Here is a 9,137-nt window from a genome sequence, read left to right on the forward strand (position 1 = left end):
GCAGTCTTTGTTAGCTCACAGCTATGTTCAGGATGTTCTGAGGACTCGAGTGGTTGTTGCTGAGGCCCAGCTGGATGAGGTCATGAGAGAGTTAGATGCAGAGAGAGCTGGTAGGCGTGCACGAGTTCATGAGACTAGAGCTACCATACCCCGATCTCTGAGGAGAGAGCTGACTGGGATAGAGCTTATGGCTCGTGCGAGACTCCAATCACTTCAGGGAGACAAACATGGCAAGATATCCAAGAGGCAGGCTGATTACATTTTCCGTCGTGCGATAGAGAGGGTGTGGGAGTTAACCCACTCCGATGATTAATCCAGGACCAGTGATGTGGTAGTCTAGTCATCTAGTTAGTCGAGGCCATAGTAAGAGCCAGTTTTCCGAGATAGTTGACTTGTATATAGTATCCCTTTCTCTTACTAGACAGATAAACTCGTGCATTTCACTTTTGGGCAGATGACGGTAGCATTGTTGTACTTTCGACCAGATCGAACTATGTATTTCTCGCATTATGTATATATTTGTTTCCTTTCAGCTCAGTTCCTTAGTGACAAGATCACTGTTTTCATCTTTATTATTACTGCACTTCTTGTGATAAGAACTGTCATAATATAATAAGATTGCGAGATACGTTCTCCCCATTATAAAAACTGTGCAAGGCACAATCTTATGTATGATTGTGACCTAACGTTAAATTTTCCAAAATTTATCAGTATCATGCCGCCAAGAAGGATTGGAACTAGGGCGAACCCTGGATTTGAGGACCAGGGAAGCCATAACCATGATGGTAGAAACCAAGAACACAGTAAAGAGGAAGATGAGGATTATGTTGAACAGGATGACTCCCAGTATGAAGAGGAGGAGGAAATATTTGATGTTGAAGGATTTGAGATAGAGGCTGAAGAAGGAGAAGCTGAGGTTGAACAACAAGTATCAAACCCAGGCATGTATCCCATGGGGCCGTTCATACAACTACTATGGCAGAACTTGGAACGTCAACCCAACCCACCTCCTCAAGGAAATAACAATGTTGTGGCAAACTCTTTCAGGGCTTTCAAGAAGCCCCCTGAGTTCCACGGATCAGCCGACCCAGTTGAGGCAAGGGCATGGCTAAAGGAAATGAAGAAATCCTTTGAGATTCTGAGTACCGATGAGGCACAGAAGACTGTATTTGCTACCTACCTTCTGAAGGGAGAGGCCAACTACTGGTGGGAGGCCAAGAAAAACATGGAGACAGATGCTATCATAAACTGGGAGAGGTTCAGTCAATTGTTTTTGGGGAAATATTTCCCGAGGTTTATGGAGAACCAGATGGAGCTCAAGTTCTTGGAGCTAAAACAGAATAACTTATCTGTAGCAGAGTATGAAACAAAATTTACTGAGTTATCAAGGTTTGTGCCGGAGTTTGTGAGCACCGAGGAAAAGAAATCTAGGAGGTTTCAGCAGGGACTGAAACCATGGATTCAGAATAGGGTGGTAATCCTTGAGTTTACAGATTATGCCACTCTGGTGCAAAAGGCAACAATTGCGGAAGCTAGAAGTGAACAGATGCAGAAGGAAAGAGAGAAGAAAGGAATAAAAAGGAAAAGTATGAGCATGGGCAGAGGTTCCGCAGGAGGGAGCTTCCCAACTAGATTTAATCAAGGAGCAGTGTCCCTACCGGGAAGGAGTACTGGGTTTAAGCGGCCCGAAAGTGTGAATGTGAGCCAAAGCGGCCAGAAGTCAAGAATGTCCTATTCCAACCAGTCTCGACCCCCATTACCAGCCTGTAACACTTGTGGAAGGATGTACTCTGGGGATTGTAAAGTAAATCCAGTAACCTGCTTTAAGTATGGTTGAGAGGGTCACTATTCAACTAAGTGCCCTTCGTCAACCCCCGCCGTCATTCTAACCACCACTTGTCATCAGTTTGGACGCCCGGGTCATTAGAAGAGGGAATGCCCAATGAATAAACTAGCAGCTTCAGGAGCAAGCAGGGTTGCTTCTAATAAGCCACCTACTGCAAGGACTTTCAACATGACAGTTCAAGATGCTATGAAAGACTCAGATGTGATAGCAGGTACCCTTTCTCTAAATTCAGTCAGTGCAAATATTTTATTTGATTCGGGAGCAACTAAATCTTTTATATCGAGGGACTTTGTGCTTAAATTAAGACTTAAGGCTGAACCCTTGATAGAACCCTTACTAATAGAAATAGCCAACCATGAAGTTATCCCTGTTAACCAGATTCACCCCCCTGTGAGTTAGGCATAGGGGAACAATCTTTAAGTGTTAGTCTGATTCCTTTTAAATTAGGGGAATTTGATGTAATTTTGAGAATGGACTGGCTATCTAGCAATGATGCTCAGATAGACTGTAAGGGGAAGAAAGTTAAGTTGAATATCCCAGGGAAGAAATGAGTCATATTTAGGGGGAAGAGGCAGACGTAGAAATTTTTGACCATGGCCCAGGTCAATAAGATATTACGAAAAGGAAATGAGGCTTACCTAGCCTATGTGAGGGATACGGAGAAGGAGGTGCCCAACTTACAAGACATTCCGGTAGTCAATGAATTTGAAGATGTATTCCCACAAGACCTTTCGGGACTACCGCCCGATAGAGTGATTGAATTTGCTATTGAGTTGGCCCCAGAGACGACACAAGTTTCAAAGGCACCATATCGGTTAGCCCCATTGGAAATGAAGGAATTGGCACAATTACAAGAACTTTTGGATAAGGGTATGATAAGACCCAGTGTGTCTCTGTGGGAGCACCAATATTATTTGTTAAGAAGAAAGATGGGAGCATGAGGTTGTGCATCGACTACCGAGAGTTGAACAAGCTAACCATAAAGAATAGGTACCCGTTACCCAGAATAGACGATCTGTTCGACCAGCTAAAGGATGCTGTCTACTTTTCCCAGATTGACCTGAGAACTGGATATCACCAACTAAAAATTAAACTCGAAGATATTTCAAAGACTGCATTTCGTACCAGGTATGGGCACTATGAGTTCTTGGTAATGTCCTTTGGATTAACCAACGCCCCAGCGACTTTCATGGATGTAATGAATAGAGTATTAAAGAAGTATTTGGACAAGTGTGTGATAGTTTTTATTGATGATATTTTAATCTACTCAAGGACCGAGGCAGAACATGTAGAGCATTTGAGGATAGCTCTAGGAATACTCATAGAAGAACAATTGTTTGCCAAATTCTCAAAGTGTGAATTCTGGTGGAATGAAGTACAGTTTTTAGGACATGTGATCAATAAGGAAGGAGTATTGGTTGACCCCTCTAAGATAGAGGTGGTCTCAAATTGGGAAAGGCCAACCACACCCATAGAGGTAAGGAGTTTTATAGGATCGGACGGAAACTATCATAGATTTGTACAGGATTTTGCGAAGATCGCAGCCCCTTTGACACGACTTACTCGTAAGATAGAGAAGTTCGAATGGACAGAGAAATGCGAGAACAACTTTCAAGAATTGAAGAAAAGATTGGTAACGGCCCCTGTGTTGGCATTGCCAGACGGAAAAGGAGATTTTATGATATATAGTGACGCGTCGTACAAAGGATTAGGGTGCGTACTTATGCAGCACGTTACGGTGATCGCGTATGCGTCAAGATAACTGAAGGAATACGAGATTAGATATCCTACTCATGACCTTGAGCTCGCGGTAATAGTTTTTGCCTTAAAGATTTGGAGGCACTACTTGTATGGAAAGAAGTGCGAGATTTTCAAAGACCATAAGTGCCTCAAGTATATATTCACGCAGAAAGAGCTCAACATGCGTCAGAGAAGATGGTTAGAACTAATTAAGGACAATGATTATGAGATTCTCTATCATCCAGGGAAAGCCAATGTGGTGGCTGACACCCTTAGTAGGAAGGAAAGACTCAAAATGATAATGACTTCAGAGGAATTGATAAGGGATTTCGAGAAAATGGAAATAGAAGTAAAGGTAACCGGAGCCGGAACCGAAAAGCTGTTTGAGATCTCGATGCAGCCAGAGTTATTGGAAAAGATTAGATTGTGCCAAGAAAAGGTAATGAATGAAGGCAGAGAGTCAATGACTGGAGAAGAGATCCATACCGAGAGAGATGATAAGGGGATAATGAGGTATTGCTACAGGATTTGGGTTCCAAATGTTTAAGAGCTTAAAGACGAGATTTTGGATGAAAGCCATAGTTCAAGGTATTCCATTCACCCGGGGAGCACCAAGATGTATAGGGATTTAAAGAAATATTACTGGTGGCCCAACATGAAGAGGGACGTAGCAGAATGGGTAAGAAAATATTTGACCTACCAAAGAGTAAAGTCGGAGCACCAGAGACCCAATGGACTTTTATGACCCCTGGAGATTCCCGAATGGAAATGGGAACAGATAGCTATGGATTTTGTTGTAGCCTTACCAAGGACGAAAGCCAATCATGATGCCATATGGGTAATTATAGACCGACTGACAAAGTCAGCTCACATCATTCCTATCAATGAGAGATTGTGGACATTTACCTTAAGGAAATAGTGACGCGACATGGAGTCCCATCATCCATTATCTCAGACCGAGACCCCATATTCAACTCCAGATTTTGGAGGAGCTTTTAAGAATGTGCGGGAACCAAATTAAACATGAGTACCGCTTACCATCCCCAAACGGACGGGCAAAGTGAAAGGACCATCCAGATACTAGAGGATATGTTTAGAGTCTGTGCAATAGACTTTAAAGGAAGTTGGGATGATCACTTGCCATTGATCGAGTTTTCTTATAACAATAGCTTTCATGCCAACATCGGAATGCCGCCTTACGAGGCCCTGTACAGAAGAAGGTGTCGATCTCCCTTATACTGGGATAAAGTGGGAGAGCGAAAGATGTTCGGACCCGAAGTGGTCCAAAGGACCAAAGACATAGTGGATCTCATCAGAGGACGGCTTGTAGCAGCCCAAGACCGACATAATAGGTATGCAGACTTAGCCCGAAAGGACAAGGAGTATGAAGTAGGGGACTTAGTACTGCTAAAGGTATCCCCTTGGAAAGGATTGACGAGGTTCGGAAAGAAAGGGAAACTAAGCCCAAGATACATTGGACCTTTTGAGATACTAAGACGGATTGGGAAGTTAGCTTACGAGCTAGCCTTACCCCCGAACCTACAACAAGTTCATAATGTGTTCCATGTGTCAATGCTAAGGAAGTATCATCGGGATGCCAGGCACATAATGGAATACGAGCATGTGGACATGCAACCAGACCTGACTTACGTAGAGCAACCAGTGAAGATTATGGAGAAGAAGGAGCAAGTGCTTCGCAACAAGGTTATCAAGCTGGTCAGAGTTTTGTGGCGAAATCATAATGTGGAGGAGTCAACTTGGGAACTAGAGAGCGCAATGCTAGAAAAGTACCCCCATTTGTTTTTTATCTGATTCCGGGACGGAATCCTTTTAAGGAGGGGAGACTGTAATAACCCCAAAAATTTTGGACTTTTTATAATCCTTATGAATAGTGATTTTGCTGATTATAAAAAATTTTCATGCCACACTATGTAGGAGTTCTTTTATTGATATTTTGAGATCTTATTAGTACTCTATATGGTATATAAGTGTATGTAAAGATCGTCAGAATCCAAATTCGAACACTTTGATTTTTCCCGAAAATCCACCAGATACCGAAAGAATTGAGTATAAGGTAACATGATTAAAAGGATTTAAATTCAAGGATTATAAGAGAGGATCAAAAAAGGAATATAAAATATTAAGAAAGGTTTAGGGGAACCCAAGTAATAAGTGTTAGTCCCTTAACAATATAGCAAGAATTACAGAAGGGGGGTTGAATGAAATTCTTAACCTTTTTCTTGAAATAAAACTGTTCAACTCGATTATAGATATATCTGTTTTGATTAGCACAATGCGGAATATAAACTTTAATGAATCAAAATAAGAGTAATTAAAAACAAGAGTCTTTAAAAACTTTCTGGTGGATTTAAACAATTCCATCAGAGATATATATTAATATATCGAGAGAACTCTGTGTGCAGAAACGCTCACAGCTGCTTTTACAAGATAGAACAACTAAGAACACAGGAAATGCTAAAGATAGTGCTTACAAAGATTTCTCTGTGTTTTATTCTAAGCTCACTTCGTTTTCTTAGTTATTCTTTTTTTTGCTACTCTCTTGGTTTATATATATATTATCAAGATTACAAAGTCAAAAGAACTGAATAAATATAAAATCTAACAGTCTTAATCTTTGCTGCTTTTCGTCCTCTATTACCCAGTTAATGGGCTTCCACAGTGTTTGTATCCAATCTCGACGGCTGTGTGTCAGCTTTCACTGTTCAACTGATGTTTGAATCTTGATATTATCATCCGTCGACTTTCAGATCATCCGTCGATGACTTACTTGATCATCCGTCAACTGCTATTTTGAACATCCGTTGAAAGTCATTTGATCATCCGTCGAAGCTTTGTTAAGCATCCGTTGATAGCTATTTTGGCACTTGACTTCATTTCACTTATACAGAATTACAAGACATTGCTTATGTACAGTTAATCAACCTATTCTGCATATCTAGTTAAAGTCAACATGACTTATATGCTACTACAGATTCTATACAAAGGTGCATACAACACTGTGCTACAAACTTATCATTATATAAGCTACTCACTCGATGGATAATAAATTACTCATCCGTCGGTACTTAAACTGAGTTATCCGTCGGGACTATAATTCTTATCCGTCGAGTGCTACATTATTTCACTAAGTAAAATCTACTTAGATGTTTTGTTTAGGTAATCATCAAGTGCACAACATATTCACAACAATCTCCCCCAATTTATGTCTACTGGAATTGTAGCCATAAATTAAGAGACACTTGATGATAACAAAACATCCTAAACATATATCTTTAAAGATAAGTAGATAAAACTGAAAGTGCTTCAATTTAAACAAGGTATACAAGGTTTGGCTCACAGTCAATTCAAGATGCTCCTCTAGCCTGAGCAGATTTTTCTAGTTTCTTGAAGGTCTGGATCTTCTTCCAAGCTTTCTGTTGTTTTCTTCAATTTGATTCTGGAGCTGTCTGTGGAATTCTAATTCATCAGATTCTGAGAGATCTAACATTTCTTGCATTTCCAAAAGAGTCTCATTGCTAGAGATACTCAATTGGTCTTCTAGTCTGAAGAATCTTCTCACACCCTTGTCATCCATGAATTTTCATCAGCCAGTAGGGCCTTAGATGCACTCTTCTCCCTGTGTATGGGATGATAAGAGTTTTGGGTAGTGCATCTTTGGCTCTAACACTCCTTAGCTCTTCAATCTTCTTCAATACTAATCTTCTTGCAGTTACATTAAACCCAAAGTTTTTCTTGAAGGATGAATAGACTTTGATCAACACAGCTTGGCTTTCTTGAAGTATCCTGTGAAGAGGCCACTGAATCTCCCTTCCTCCTTTGTACTTGAATACCAACCTTTCAGGTAGGTTTCTGTTTGCATCAATTGCCCTTACCTCATCCAGCTCCTCCAGATAAAGGTTTAGGTCTGAAAATTCCTTGATGTCACACAAGTACAAGTAGTCTTCCTTGTTGATCTTGGGTTGAGCTTTGACTACTGCCTTGGATTTGAGAGGTGACAGCTTCACTTTCTTGACTGCCCTTGATTTTGTCCTTCTTGGCTTGGTGAGAATTGGCAAGTTAAAGTCAGGAATTGGTAATTTATCCCACTCTATTGGCTCATCCTTTGGCACAATAGGCTCTCCATGTATGTTCCTGTAGGGGTCTACCACCCTTATGTCTTCAAATACCACAGAGGGCTTTGATGCTTGAGTTTCAGCTTTAGTGGATTCCATTGGAAATTGATCTTCCAATTCCTTGTTAACAATATACAACTTTCTTTTTGTTCTTTTAGCCAATTCTTTCTTTCTTGGAGATTTCTTCTGTTCTTCAATTTTCTTCTTTGATCCAGTAGCTTGAGTTGGTTGAGAGGGAATTTGTTGAGAAGAGTTCACAGCCTGTAGCTTGGTCAAGATAGCAAACTGTTCTTTCTTTTGTTTAGACTTCTTTGCATCTAGAGCAGCTTGCCTCTTTTCCTGCTTCAATCTGGCTTTTTCTTCTTCCTTTGCTTGAGCAAATTGTGGATGTCCAGCTACCACACAAATTTCCTTCCCATTTCTGAATATCTTTGCAATTCTCTCTCTTGAGGCTGAATTAGCTGGATCTTTGTAGAGAAGAATAGATCTTGACAGAAGCTTCTTTTCATCAGGCTTGGGTGTCTCATACACAGTATCCATAGGGTTCTTCAAAGATGACTTTGGATAGTTTGCCCTTGGTTTAAGAATCATCTCAGCCTTTGTAGTCTTGATGCAGGAAGATTGTCCTTTCTCCAGATAGTTCATGCTCATCTCATTCACATTGATTGGCTTGACATGAGAGTGATGGATTGCTGACTGATCTGGTTCCTTGACTAATTGAAACTTTCTCTGTATTTCCTCATCAATCTTTTTTCAGTTGATCAGAGTCAACTCTTCTTTATCAGCATCTTTCAAACTTGCTGCTGCTGCATTTATAAGATCTATACCATCTGCAACTGGTGGCTTGGAGATAGTAATTGAAGGTACAATTACTTTGCTGATTTGAACTACAATGTTCTCCCCCTTAGTTGGTCCTTTCTCCCCCTTACTTGATTCTCTCTCCCCCTTTTTGTTATCATCAAGTGAAGGAGTTAGGCCTTGTGCTTTAGCCAGTTGCATGAGATGATTTGTCTGAGTCTGTTGATTTTGAAGAAGTAGGGCCACTGAATTCTCAATAACTTGAACTCTGGTCTCCAGCTTGGCTATCTTCTTTTCAGAATCTGATTCTCTTCTCAACCTTTGTAATAAATCATGCATGGTACCATATGGCATAATTGAATCCAGTTTCTCAGAGTTGTATGTCTTTAAGTCAGCTATCTCCTTTTTCAATTCATCCACACTGATATTCTGTCTGGAGTGTTGGATCTTCATTAAGTGCAAGGAGTCTAGATGAGCTTTAAGAACGGCCTTGGTACCAGCAACTGAAACTTCCTGAAGGGCTTGCTGAATGGCTGTTACTTGTCTTACCAAAGACACCTCAAATTGTCCTGGTGTAAAGTCCTTTGCCCATGCCCATTCAGGTAAACTTAAAGCAGAAC

The sequence above is a fragment of the Apium graveolens genome, chromosome 3 (genome assembly GCF_009905375.1).
Source record: "Apium graveolens cultivar Ventura chromosome 3, ASM990537v1, whole genome shotgun sequence".
NCBI lineage: Eukaryota > Viridiplantae > Streptophyta > Magnoliopsida > Apiales > Apiaceae > Apium > Apium graveolens.